Below are 13,068 nucleotides of genomic sequence, written 5' to 3' on the forward strand. Positions count from 1 at the left end.
ATCTAACTTAGAGAAAGCACAGTTTTCAACATAGGTTGCTAGCAGTCTGCACCTTCTGGGTTTGTTGTGGGAATGACATAGCAGTCAGTGTAGTTGCTGATGTCGAATAGTCAATCTGAAGATTTGAGCTGTTAGCGTAGTTACTGATAAGTAATAGTCACTCTAAGAATTTGGGCTGTTAGCGTGGTTGCTGATGTATAATAGGCATTCTGAAGATTTGAGCTGTTATGCAAATGCTTTGTCTAACAAGGTTAATGGACGGAGACATAAATGAGAAGGAATTCAGAAATGAAGAAAAATGGCGAAGCAAAATATCAGTCCTAAAGGACAACAAAGTTTCTCTGTCTGAGAATCAAAATGAATTCTGCTTTTCCTGCCTGACAACTCAGACAAAGAGGAGCCAAGCTGTGTCGTAATCATCCTCATTATACACAAAGGGGAAGTGTGCCGGGGTATCAGGAGGAAGAGAATTATTTTTGCATATCATATTCTGAAAAAACTGTTCAATCAAGATCTTATATTATGGACACCAAGTGCCGTAAAGCGTGGTTTCACAGTGAACATCCAAGTAGTGCTATTAGATTGTTCTGGTCGGGCAGCTTCTTTCATGCCAATGAGGAGACGTGGTGGTGAAGGTGATGTTTGTCCAAAGACAAAGGTAGTCTGGGGCTGTAGCTTCTTACCTCTGGCAAAGGACAGCCACCGTGGCTCCCAGAGACACACCCTCAAATCTGGCTGTGTGTCGGTATCACCCAGACCCATTCAGGTTCGGATTCTGTGGATGGCAAGTGGGCCCAGGAATTTGCCCTTCACAAGTCTGCCAGATGGGGCTGAGAATTCACTCAACTGGGAGTAACAATTTCCTAAATGTCACTCCTAGACATTACTTCTGTCAGCCAGGCTTTGGTGCAGCACTAAACAGACATGAGATCTGATTTCCTGCTTGTTGGCATCCCATAGTGCTGATTTAGGAACCTTGGTTGTGTTCCTGGGCTGCGTGGCCATGGGCGGTGTTGATTCTCCAGTGTGATGGCTGAGCAGCCCAGGCCGTGTTTGCTGGTGGACGTTGCCCACTTGGGATGGATCTGGGCCTTTTTGCAGTGTAGGTAAAGATGAGATTCTGCTCTCAGAGGAGTTTCAGACCTGCCTCAGTGACTGGATTGATGGAGACCTCAGAATATGTCAGAAATTGTGAGGCTAACGGAAAATATCCAAGGCAGGTGTTGCACACAGCCTGCCGCCGCCGTGAGACATCAGCCTCGGCGTCCCTGTGAAGTGTTGGCTTAGATACTGCACATTCTCCCGAGAGGCCCGCAGGACGGATCAGAAGCTACGTGAGCTCAAGGCGTCAGGAATGCTTGGGTTTTTACCGTGTGTGGTGGAGGCAAGTTGGGTAATTTCCTTTGTGTGGAATGCTGACGTACTGCAGGGCTTCCAGGAAGTGTAAGGAATTAAGGTCTAGCCAAGCAGAGGTGTGCCTCACAGCAGAGACAGCCTACACAAGCCTCGTTTCCTCAGGTCTGTGGCAGTAAGAGAGCAGAAATTGGATAGGGCTGGTGGGTAGAACAACTTTGGCTTCTAACTGGCAAAATGAGAGGCTGATGTTTATGTATTTGCATGTGTACATGTAAGTTCACAGGCTGTGTTAGACATTGCTCTGAAAACATTTGCATACGCATTCTATTTTCACAGCTGGCTTAAATGTGAATGCTTTCTGGACTACGGTTTTCCATTAGAGACTCCCCTGTTTGGTACTTAACGTCTCTGTGTTTGAGACTAAAAGCTGGACATGGAGGAGGCAGGAGGCATGTAGCAGGCTTGACTGAGATTCAGCGTTCACCCAGGGGTCCTCCTATTTAAAGGCTCCTCTGAAGTCAGAGGCTCTTGTCCTCAGTAGGCTGGGTTCGTGCTCAGGGCTGCACCCCGGTGTCTCTGAAAGGGCGCAGCTGTTTTGGAAATGTGGTCAAGTGGGAAGAGCTGAGAGAGCTCGATGGAAATCCTCACCGTGACACCTGCCTGATGTGACCAGTTAAGTTGTGCCGTGTCTCCGCCCCTATCACAAACCTTGAAGAAGAAAACACGGCGGTGGTCTCTGTGAAGAGTGGACGGCGTGATGCCCCCAGACACGTAGAATGTACTGAGTGCTTAGCAGGGTGACTTTCCCTTTCTCAAAATCTTACCCAATATTTATCTGAATTTCTGTATAGATTGTCCCCTACCATGGTGTATATGATTTTCAGGGTCATTTTTGAATATTTCAGTAAAGCTTTTCTAATTAAAGAATAGTAAAAACTCTGTGAAACTAATTTATTGTCAGGACTCCATCTATGGAACTTAGCCATGCAGATTGCGCTTCTCCAACCCTGAACCTTCGAGCGCTGTCTGGCTCCTCACCTATAAAGGCCCTGATGTCATTTCTTTGTCCTTGCCTTTACATGCACAGTTGACCAGAGGACCAAGGAGTGAGGTCTTCTCTTCCTTACTGTCTTTCTTCCATGGTCAGACGACTGTGCACCTGTAGAAGAAATAACAGAAACCCCAAGCAGGCCTCAATCGCGACCCTACAGTTCATGTCCCATAGATAAGCATTAATAGACATCTATCGTGAATATAAAAGTAATGTGGTTTACTTATTAACAAAAGAAAAAGACATATTTTACGTAAGAGCAAACGTTTATACCACTTCTGTACTGCTCCGATCCTCAGCTTTTTTCCAATATTTAATGAAGTAGCTACTGTTATTTGCCCATTATTAATGCTATATTTCATGACAGTGTGAATGGTCTTGGCTATTCATTCATTTTATCCACACTGGGTGGGAGAAATTTAACGTTAGATTCTTATCATCTGAACTTTCTACAAAATTCCTACTGATTATATCCCTACAGTTAGAGCAAGCAGTGATGAAAATTTCATTGCATTTACTCTGTCAATCTTCCAGGGACTGAAAATTTTAAAAGGAAGCCATGGAATCGTATGGAAACGTTTCAGAGAAATTTCAGTAGCTGGTGTAAATTGCTTATCAAATTCCAATTACATGGTCACCGAACTGATCGGTGTAAATAATGTCTTTTTAAAAACAGACTGTTACTCAGAATTTAAAATTTGAATTGGCATTAAAAATCATCTCTGTTAACTGTACAGTCAAAGGTAGGTGTCTTATCTCATTTTACAGCTAGGAAGAAGTAATAAGAATTCTTTAAAAATTAAATGAAGTGTGCATTTCCTTTGAGGAATATGGGGAGTCACAAGTATAAATAGCAGTTGTATGTCCATTAAAACATTTAGAAAATATTGATAAACGTATCTACAGTGATTAGGGAGGGGAAGTCCAAATTGTGGTCATGTTTGCTTTGGAAGCTCTGCAGAGTGCCTGGTATGCTTTGCTGTTGTTTCCTGGCTACTCCCAGGTTGTCAGTCACCTTACCTGAGGCTTTATACAAAGACACAGATAAACAAATGCTTGAAGGAAGGAAGCATGACAAGTATGTCTCTCATCCAAAATTGGAACTAAATTTGTACACAATTTGGTAAGTTCAGGAAAAATTCAATTTTTGAATTTTTTTTCAATTTCACTCTCATACATTACATTGTTTTTTTGTAATCTATATGTTAGAAACAACAAATCAGAGAAAGTATTTGATATTTGTCTTTTTGAATCTGGCTTATTTTGTTAAATGGAATGGTCTCCAGTTGCATCCATTTTGTTGCAAAAGACAGGATTTCATTCTTTTTATGAGTGAGTAGTTTGTTTGTTTGTGGTTTTTTTTTTTGTTTTGTTTTGTTTTGTTTTTGGGTAACAGGCAGAGTGGATAATGAGAGAGAGAGAGACAGAGAGAAAGGTCTTCCTTTTTGCCAGTGGTTCACCCTCCAATGGCCGCTGTGGCCGGCGCATCGCACTGATCCGAAGCCAGGAGCCAGGTGCTTCTCCTGGTCTCCCATGCAGGTGCAGAGCCCAAGCACTTGGGCCATCCTCCACCTCCTTCCCGGGCCATAGCAGAGAGCTGGCCTGGAAGAGGGGCAACCGGGACAGAATCCGGTGCCCCGACCGGGACTAGAACCCGGTGTGCCAGCGCCGCAAGGTGGAGGATTAGCCTGTTGAGCCACGGCGCCAGCCCGAGTGAGTAGTATTGCTTTATGTATATATACCGCATTTTCTTTATCTGGTCACCAGCTGAAGGACATCTGGGTTGACTCCATATCTTATCTACTGTGATAGGGGCACAGTTAAGTCTTTCATATGCTATTTCATTTCCTTTGGATAAATTCCCAGGAGTGGAATGGCTGGGTCATCTGGTAGATCAATTTGCACATTCTGAGGAATCTCCATACTGTCTTCCATAATGATTGAACTAGTTTACATGTTAGGGTACCCCTTTATCCACATCCTCGCCAGCACTTGTTATTTGTTGTTTTGGATGATAGCCATTCTAGCTGATGTGTGGTGAAACTTTATTGTGGTTTTGATTTGCATTTCCCTGGTGTCTAGTGATCCTGAGCACTTTTTCATGTGTCTGTTGGCATTAAAATGTTAATTTCTATGAGTGATTAATAGCTTGCTGTTAGTTTCTTACTGCTGAGTGACAGATAGCTACAACTTGGCTGTCTGAGGAAACACCTACTTCCTAGATTCCATGGAGCGGAAGTCTGAGCCTGGTGAGTCGAGGTTCTCTCCCCACAGGGGTGACCCAGGCTGGGCTTTCTGCCTGCTCACGGGAGCTCAGTGGCCTCCTGGGCATTCTCTGGTTGCAGGAGAACCTGAGTCTTTGTGTTCCTATGAAAGGTCTCTGTCTCCCTGCTGCAGCCAGCCTGGAATCTGTCTCAGTTCATGAAGACTGTTCACGATGCCTTTCCCCACGACCCCATGAGTGATTCACAACACACTTTCTTGTGGGCCAACCCAAGCGCTGTGTGCTAGACCAGCTGGAGGAACAAGAGAAGGAACTGTGGGTTTGATTGTGTTTTCTGAAGATTATAAATTGATTTCTCTGTAATTCTTAAATAAATACATGAATATGGCAAGTCATATAGTACAAGAAAACTATGGGAAATTGAATTGATGTTATTTGGATGCTAAAAAAATTAAAACCCACACACATGGGCGTCTTCAGAAAGTGCATGGATATGTGTGCTGAGGAAGAACTGCATGAACTCCCACATTTTTTTTTTTTTTTAAGTCCTCTCATGTAACAACAAATTATCTGCCTTGGACTCTGAATTTAAAACAAAAAGTTCTTGGAGATGAAAGGACATCAGATCGCTGCTTATTCAGCTTCCCAGTTTAGGTGTCTGATCAATGTTTCCAGCCTAGCATCCTCCAAAGCAGAACGTGGTTCAGACTTGCCAACACGTGCTCCTTCCCCATCCTTCAGAAAGCTGAAAAGTAGAGAATAAAGGAGAGACAAGTCCCACAGCGTCAAGCCCTTCACTCTGTGGGTCCTGTCTCTCCCTTATTCTCTACTTTGAGGCTTTCCTCAGATTCTTGTGGTTTTATTTTCAACAAAAATATCCAGAATCCTAACAACATGCACCATCTCTCCAGCTACTACTCTGGTCCATACAACCACTGGTGTTCAACTGTTTTCCTATAATAACCTGTTAATTCAGGTCTTTCCTTCTCAACATCCACCTTGTCCAAAAAGCACCTGCTTTAGGTTATATGATGGAATTTTCTGCCCAAATCCGTCTCACTCAGAGCAGGATCCAAAGTCTTAACAAAGACAGGATGCTAAGTGTCTCCTCAGAGACTCCCCATTGCTGTCGGTTTCAGCTGCTCCTGGCTTTTTGCCATTTTCCGACCACACCAGGGTTCCTCCTGTGGATCTGTTTTATTTCATTTCACTTGCTATCTCTTCTGTGGTTTTACTGTGAACAGTCCTCACCTGTGTTTTCTCTGTCTTTCCAGAAGTTCTCAGTCAGACCTGTGCATTTTTCTCCCCAAATTAAGCCTTCACGTTTTAGTTTTCACTACTTTTTTCTTGCCGCCTCTCCTCTAGAATTCAATTCCCCGTGGGATTCTTCGTGGCTCAACACTGCTGTTCTATTTCTGACTCCAAGTCCATTTCTGTGATATCCCCAGTTTTCAGAAAAATATTTCCTTTAATCATCAGTAGGTGGTGGTACATCTTCGAGCTTTATAATTTTAAGGAGACATACACTGAAACTTTAAATAAATATTCTTTCGTTTGCTTTCTTACAGTTTAAAAACATGGCCTGGCACACAGATGTTTGATGGTGAGCTGGGCCCCTCAGGTCTCTGTAAATATTCCTTCACTGTCATCAGATGATTGACGCTTCTGAGGCCCGAGTGAACTTTTTATTTTTAAATTTTTCTTGTAAATTTATCCTGCTTTAGTATGGAAATTTTTTGCAAGGTTGTCTTCACCTATCTATTTTTTAATCAGTAGCAAGTCAATAGCACATATTTTGGTATAGAATTCCTTTCTTTCATTTTTTCTTAATTTCTCCTTCAGTTAATTCTTGAGTATTCTACACTGCCTCCACTTCCTGCAGGTCTCCCTCATTACCATAGCTGATGCCTTCATTTTTCTTGACAAAGAACAAAGGGATACACTTTCTTCTAACTTTCTAAATTTCTTTATTAGACTTCAAAGATCTGTTTCTGCATTTTTAAACGACCTCTACTAAACCACAGACCAAAAAAAGTTCTTCTATGTTCAAAGCCCATGTTTTATTTATACTCCTTATCTCACTTTTCCTCTTAAGTTTTATGACTCTAAAACTTATTTATTGTGTTTTCTACCTCCCTACCACCTACAAATGTGAACACTTCTCTCCAAATTTCAAAAAACAAATATTCTCCTAAGACCTGTGTCTGTATTTCCCACTTATTAATCACGTTGATTTACTTCTTCACCTCACATTAACTTACCCACTCATTATACTTTGGGTTCCATTCCAACATATCTTTGTCAGCTCCAGGAAGGGTCACTAGATATTTTATTAGTGTTCAGTCTCCTGAACCATTCATTTATTAGTTCAATAGATATCTACTGTGCAGCATGAGCAGGTACTACCCAGTCCTCTAGAGGTATAATAGATTCTGATTTAGGTAAAAATTAAAATCTGGTGCCAATAAAATTAACTTGATTTTGCAAGTAGATATATGTGTTTGATATTAATAGTAATACTTCATCTAGTCTAATTAATGTGCAGTTAGTGAAAACTCTTCTGATATTCTAATGGAAGATTTAAGTTACTTTCCATATTTGGAATTGTTATGATTCTTTACCGTGATGGATTGCTTTATAGGTATTTTAGGAAAAAAATAGGGAAGAAAGTTCAATACATTTTATAACTTTTTGTATCCATTTGTCTTATTTTGTGATCCTAAATGTGTACATTTGATTATCAATTTTTAAAAAGTCAGGGCCAGCACTGTGGTGTAACAGGTAAAGCCGCCACCTACAGTGCCGGCATCCCATATGGGCGCCAGTTCAAGACCTGGCTGCTACACTTCCCATCCAGCTCTCTGCTGTAGCCTGGGAAAGCAGTACAAGATGGCCCAAGTCTTTGGGTTCCTGCACCTGCATGGGAGACCTGGAGGAGGCTCCTGGCTCCTGGCTTCAGATTGGCACAGCTCCGTCCATTGAGGCCAAATGGGGAGTGAACCAGGAGATGGAAGACCTCTCTCTCTCTCTTTCACTCTTTTTCTCTCTCTGCCTCTCCTTCTCTCTGTAATTCTACCTTTTGAATAAATAAATAAATCTTTTTTAAAAAGTCAAGAATTCTCCTATTTCATAATAAAAAATAATACATAGAAAATAGCAGAAGAAATTTTGATGTTTTTGAAAGTGTGGACTATGAAGGAACGTCAGTTTTACTAAGCAAACATACTTCATGTAAGATTAGGGAATGAAACACAATAACATACAGACAAAGACGAGTGAAATCCGCACAGGATGCAAACTACAGACATGATTGGTTTTGGAACATAGCTTTTCTGAATGTTAAATTTAGAATTTTTTTTCTTTTTAAAATCAAACTACAATGAATATACAATGAGATACATACATTTTTAGTGTACATTTTGATGAGATTAAATAAGACATAATAACATCTGTGTAATCCATATTCCCATTGAGATATAAAAATTTCCACCACTGCAGATGATTTATTTGTAAGTCTTCCTGCTTAATAACGCCACTTCCTAAGAAAACCTTAGTTATAGTCTTCTATTGCAAAACATTACTTGCCTGGAAGTGGTCATAAATGGAATAATTTAGTATGCCATCTTTTGTGCCTGGCTCAAGCAGGAAAATGTGTATATTAGTAACTTAATCCTTTTTTAAACCATTATTCCATTGGATGAGTATATCATTAAATTTTATTCATCCTCTTGCTGATGGACATTTGGTTATGAAGAAAAATGTTACTAGAACTATTCCTTTTAGAAATTTTTTAAAAAGTTTTTTTTTTCCTTTTTGAAAGCCAGAGTCACAGATAGTGAGGGAGAGACAGAGAGAGAGGGTTTTTTGTAATTTTTAAAATTTAATTGACAGGTAGAGTTATAGACAGTGAGAGAGAGAGTCAGAGAGAAACTTCTTCTTTCCACTGGTTCACTCCCCAAATGGCCACTATGGCCAGTGCTGCTACGAACCGAAGCCAGGAGCCAGGCGCTTCCTCCTGGTCTCCCATGTGGGTGCAGGGCCCAAGCACTTGGGCCATCCTCCACTGCACTCCCGGGCCACAACAGAGAGCTGGACTGGAAGAAGAGCAACTGGGACTAGAACCAGCACCCATTTGGGATGCCGGTGCCACAGGCAAAGGATTAACCACGTGAGCCACGGCACTGGCCCCATGAGAGACTGTTCTTGCATCTGCTGGTTCACTCCCCAGATGACCATAGTGGTTCAGGCTGGGTAAAGCTGATGCCAGGAACCAGAGGCTTCTTCTGGCGAGGGGCCCAAGCATTTGGGCCATCTTCCAGTGCTTTCTCAGGTACCTTAGCAGCAAGCTAGATCAGAAGTGGAGTGGCTGGGTCACGCACTGGCACCATTCTGGGATGCTGGCATTGCAACAGCTCTGGAAGTGACAAATCATTACTGGCTTTTGGAATTGTCAGTGGCTTCAAGCTTAACCCTTGTGGGGATGGGAAATGCTGTCTCACTGTGCTCTAATGATTTTGTTTCCCTATTTAGTGGGTTTGTCAGCCATGGGTGTATTTCCTTTCACAGGGAGCCTACTAAGGTATTTGGCCTATAACTGGGGAGGAGAGAGATCATTTGGGAAATTTCTTTATGTATTCTTGACACAAGCTTCTTGTTAAATTATGTGTTGTTGTGAATATTTTCACCAAAAGCTATGGCTTGTCTCTGAGTTTTCTTATATATGTCCTTCCATGAACTAACTGAACATTGAAAAACATTAAGTCTGATATATAACGTTTTTCCCTTTGGTTAAGTGTTTTGTCCCCTACTTTCATCTGACTTTTGTTCTTCATTTTCTCTCTCTTCTCTCTGAAATTCCACTTGCACAAACGTTAAATGGACTAATAATGGCTCATTCGTTGCTAAGGCTCTCTTCACTTTTTTCTCACATTTTTCTCTTTCTTACTCAGATTGGATCATTGCACTTGTAGAAATTTACCTGGAATTAGCCTGGAGTTCACTATTATTGTCTTCTCTAATATTTCATGTGCCCTCAAGCCTATCCTAGAAACCTTTGGCGTGTCATAGTTTCAATATGAGATTTCCATTTGATTTTTTTTTTTTTTTTGGACAGGCAGAATTAGACAGTGAGAGAGAGAGAGAGACAGAGAGAGAGAGAAAGGTCTTCCTTCCATTGGTTCACCCCTGAAATGGCCACCACATCTGGTGCGCTGCGCTGATCCGAAGCCAGGAGCCAGGTGCTTCCTCCTGGTCTCCCATGTAGGTGCAGGGCCCAAGCACTTGGGCCATCCTCCACTGCCTTCCTGAGCCACAGCAGAGAGCTGGACTGGAAGAGGAGCAACCAGGACAGAATCCAGCACCCTGACTGGGACTAGAACCCAGGGTGCTGGCGCTGCAGGTGGAGGATTAGCCTAATGAGCCATGGCACCAGCCTCCATTTGATTTTTTAAAAGTTTTTATTTCTGTTTTTGACTGTCTTTCTAGTCTTTAAAATGTATACCATATCTACTACAAAGCACTTATTTAGTAACCACAGCATCTGGGCCATTAGGGGACCTTGTCTATTGAACATTTTGCTTCTTGTTTAGGATAATATAGAATCTCTTTTCCTTGTCTAATGTTTGTATTGTATCCCAGACAATGTTGGTGACATGCCATGGCAGTCTTCATTGGGTTGTCTTCTAATTGGTGTTGAGTTTTGTCCTGGGATGCATTTTTTATTGGCAGGTTCATCTACTGTGGGGAAGTTTTGTGTTTTTCATTGTTAAGCAGTGAGGTCTAGTTTTGATTAGGATTGTGGGCTGTGTCCATTGCTCTTGGCCATGATCTTTTCTAAGTTTTAGGTTTTCTGCAATCTACAGTAATGTTCAGCAAGTTCTTTCCTTTCTTGCTTGGCTAGGTCTCTGGTATGCCCACATCTGTGCTGTCTGTCATCAGCACTCACGTCCCAGCTCTGGAGCAGGTGATCTTGATAGACTTCGCAGAGTCTTCGCAGCCAGAGATGCAGGTGAATCCCCCCATGAACTTGTATCTGGGCAGCTTTGTCTTCTCTTTACCTTCCCCAGCCACACTCACACTCTGGCTACCTCTCCCAGCCACACACACACTCTGGCTACCTCTCCCAGCCACACTCACACTCTGGCTACCTCTCCCAGCCACACTCACACTCTGGCTACCTTTCCCAGCCACACTCACACTCTGGCTACCTTCCCCAGCCACACACACACTCTGGCTACCTCTCCCAGCCACACTCACACTCTGGCTACCTTCCCCAGCCACACTCACACTCTGGCTACCTCTCCCAGCCACACTCACACTCTGGCTACCTTTCCCAGCCACACTCACACTCTGGCTACCTCTCCCAGCCACACTCACACTCTGGCTACCTCTCCCAGCCACACTCACACTCTGGCTACCTTTCCCAGCCACACTCACACTCTGGCTACCTCTCCCAGCCACACTCACACTCTGGCTACCTTCCCCAGCCACACACACACTCTGGCTACCTCTCCCAGCCACACTCACACTCTGGCTACCTCTCCCAGCCACACTCACACTCTGGCTACCTCTCCCAGCCACACTCACACTCTGGCTACCTTTCCCAGCCACACTCACACTCTGGCTACCTCTCCCAGCCACACACACACTCTGGCTACCTTCCCCAGCCACACGCACACTCTGGCTACCTCTCCCAGCCACACGCACACTCTAGCTACCTTCCCCAGCCACATACACACTCTGGCTACCTCTCCCAGCCACACACACACTCTGGCTACCTCTCCCAGCCACACACACACTCTGGCTACCTTCCCCAGCCACACGCACACTCTGGCTACCTCTCCCAGCCACACTCACACTCTGGCTACCTTCCCCAGCCACACGCACACTCTGGCTACCTCTCCCAGCCACACGCACACTCTGGCTACCTCTCCCAGCCACACTCACACTCTAGCTACCTTTCCCAGCCACACACACACTCTGGCTACCTCTCCCAGCCACACTCACACTCTGGCTAGCTCAGCAGCCCCAAGCTGCAGTCTGTTTCTTTGGAGCCCAGAGACACTAGTTTTGGGTCTGGGTCCTACATCCATCTGCTACATCACAGATGGTCCCCAAGCAGAGAACCAGGGCCATCAGTTGGGTCACCTTGAGATTTCCTTTCTCTCAGAGTGTGGTCCCCTACAGCTGATTGTCCATTACCTGAAAATTGTTCCCAGATATTTTGTCCACTTTAACTGTTATTTTTGGCAGCAAGACAAGTCTATTAGCTATACAGATTCCATGAAATTAATCTAAGGTTTTATGCAATATATCATAACTTTAAAAAAAAAATCCTTTAGTTTGGAATCAGAACTGGTTGCAGTTTCCAACTCAGTCATTTTCTGTCTGTCTGAACTTGTGCAAGTCAGTACAATAAATCACATTAGGGGGTATACACTAATATTCAGTTATTTAATTTTCCTGCACCTTGTTCTATAAATACATAATTGTACTTTTCATAATTTTTGGAGCGGTAGATGATGAGATGATTCCCATAAATTGTTGATAACATGACTGGCCGTCAGCAGATATTAGCACCCTTTAGCTCATTCCTTCTGCCTTCTTTCAGCCTCAGTGGTCAGTTGTGTGGGATCTCTAGCCAAAGACACAGTTGTCATGGGGTATAAGGTCGTTTATTATGTTTGTGTCCAAGTACCCAAGAAGTCAATGAAGTATTTTTGGTTGTTTGTCAGCTATGTTTACTGCCACAGAGAAAATTATCTCCAATATAAACCATATTCACTACAGCTCCAACTGGAAAACATGGAGGACACAGAGTGGATATTTGATGGTGCTTAGTGCTTCTGTTCCCACCTTTTTGCCCTGTGTTCTGAAAACTACCAGAGTCAAGACATATTATTTATTAAGTCATAAACCTGATTGAAAAACAAACTTTGCTGAAATTGTTGAGCCTAGTGAAATTCATACTTGCACCAGCTGCTGTTAGATTCTCCAATTCTGATTTCAGGAAGAGAAAAGTAGAAATAAAGGTATAGAGGATATATAATGTAGCTTGTGGTGTGAGGGTACTGTGTCATCCAGCCCTGCTCCCATTCTTCGAGGTGTAGGTCTGATGTTTTTCTATCTGTAACTGCTATGCAAACATCATCTTAGGGGCTTGTTACTGCAAGGGAGATGCCACCAAGCCCTGAGTCTATTCAAGTTTGGGAGACACCATTGCAAAGGTATGTTGCAAAATATACAGAGCTTCAAAACGACTTCTGTCAAAAGGACTAGATTTTGTGCGCTTCATAATTATTTTAATTGAATACTGCTGCTCCCTTTGTGCTTCTTTATTTATATTAATGAAGATTTGGGTAATTAGGTTTAGAAGAACCTAGCATGTTTGTTTGCATACTGAACTTTAGTGAAGTCATCTTCTCTAATGGATTGAGAA

Source organism: Lepus europaeus, chromosome 6 (assembly GCF_033115175.1).
Source record: "Lepus europaeus isolate LE1 chromosome 6, mLepTim1.pri, whole genome shotgun sequence".
NCBI lineage: Eukaryota > Metazoa > Chordata > Mammalia > Lagomorpha > Leporidae > Lepus > Lepus europaeus.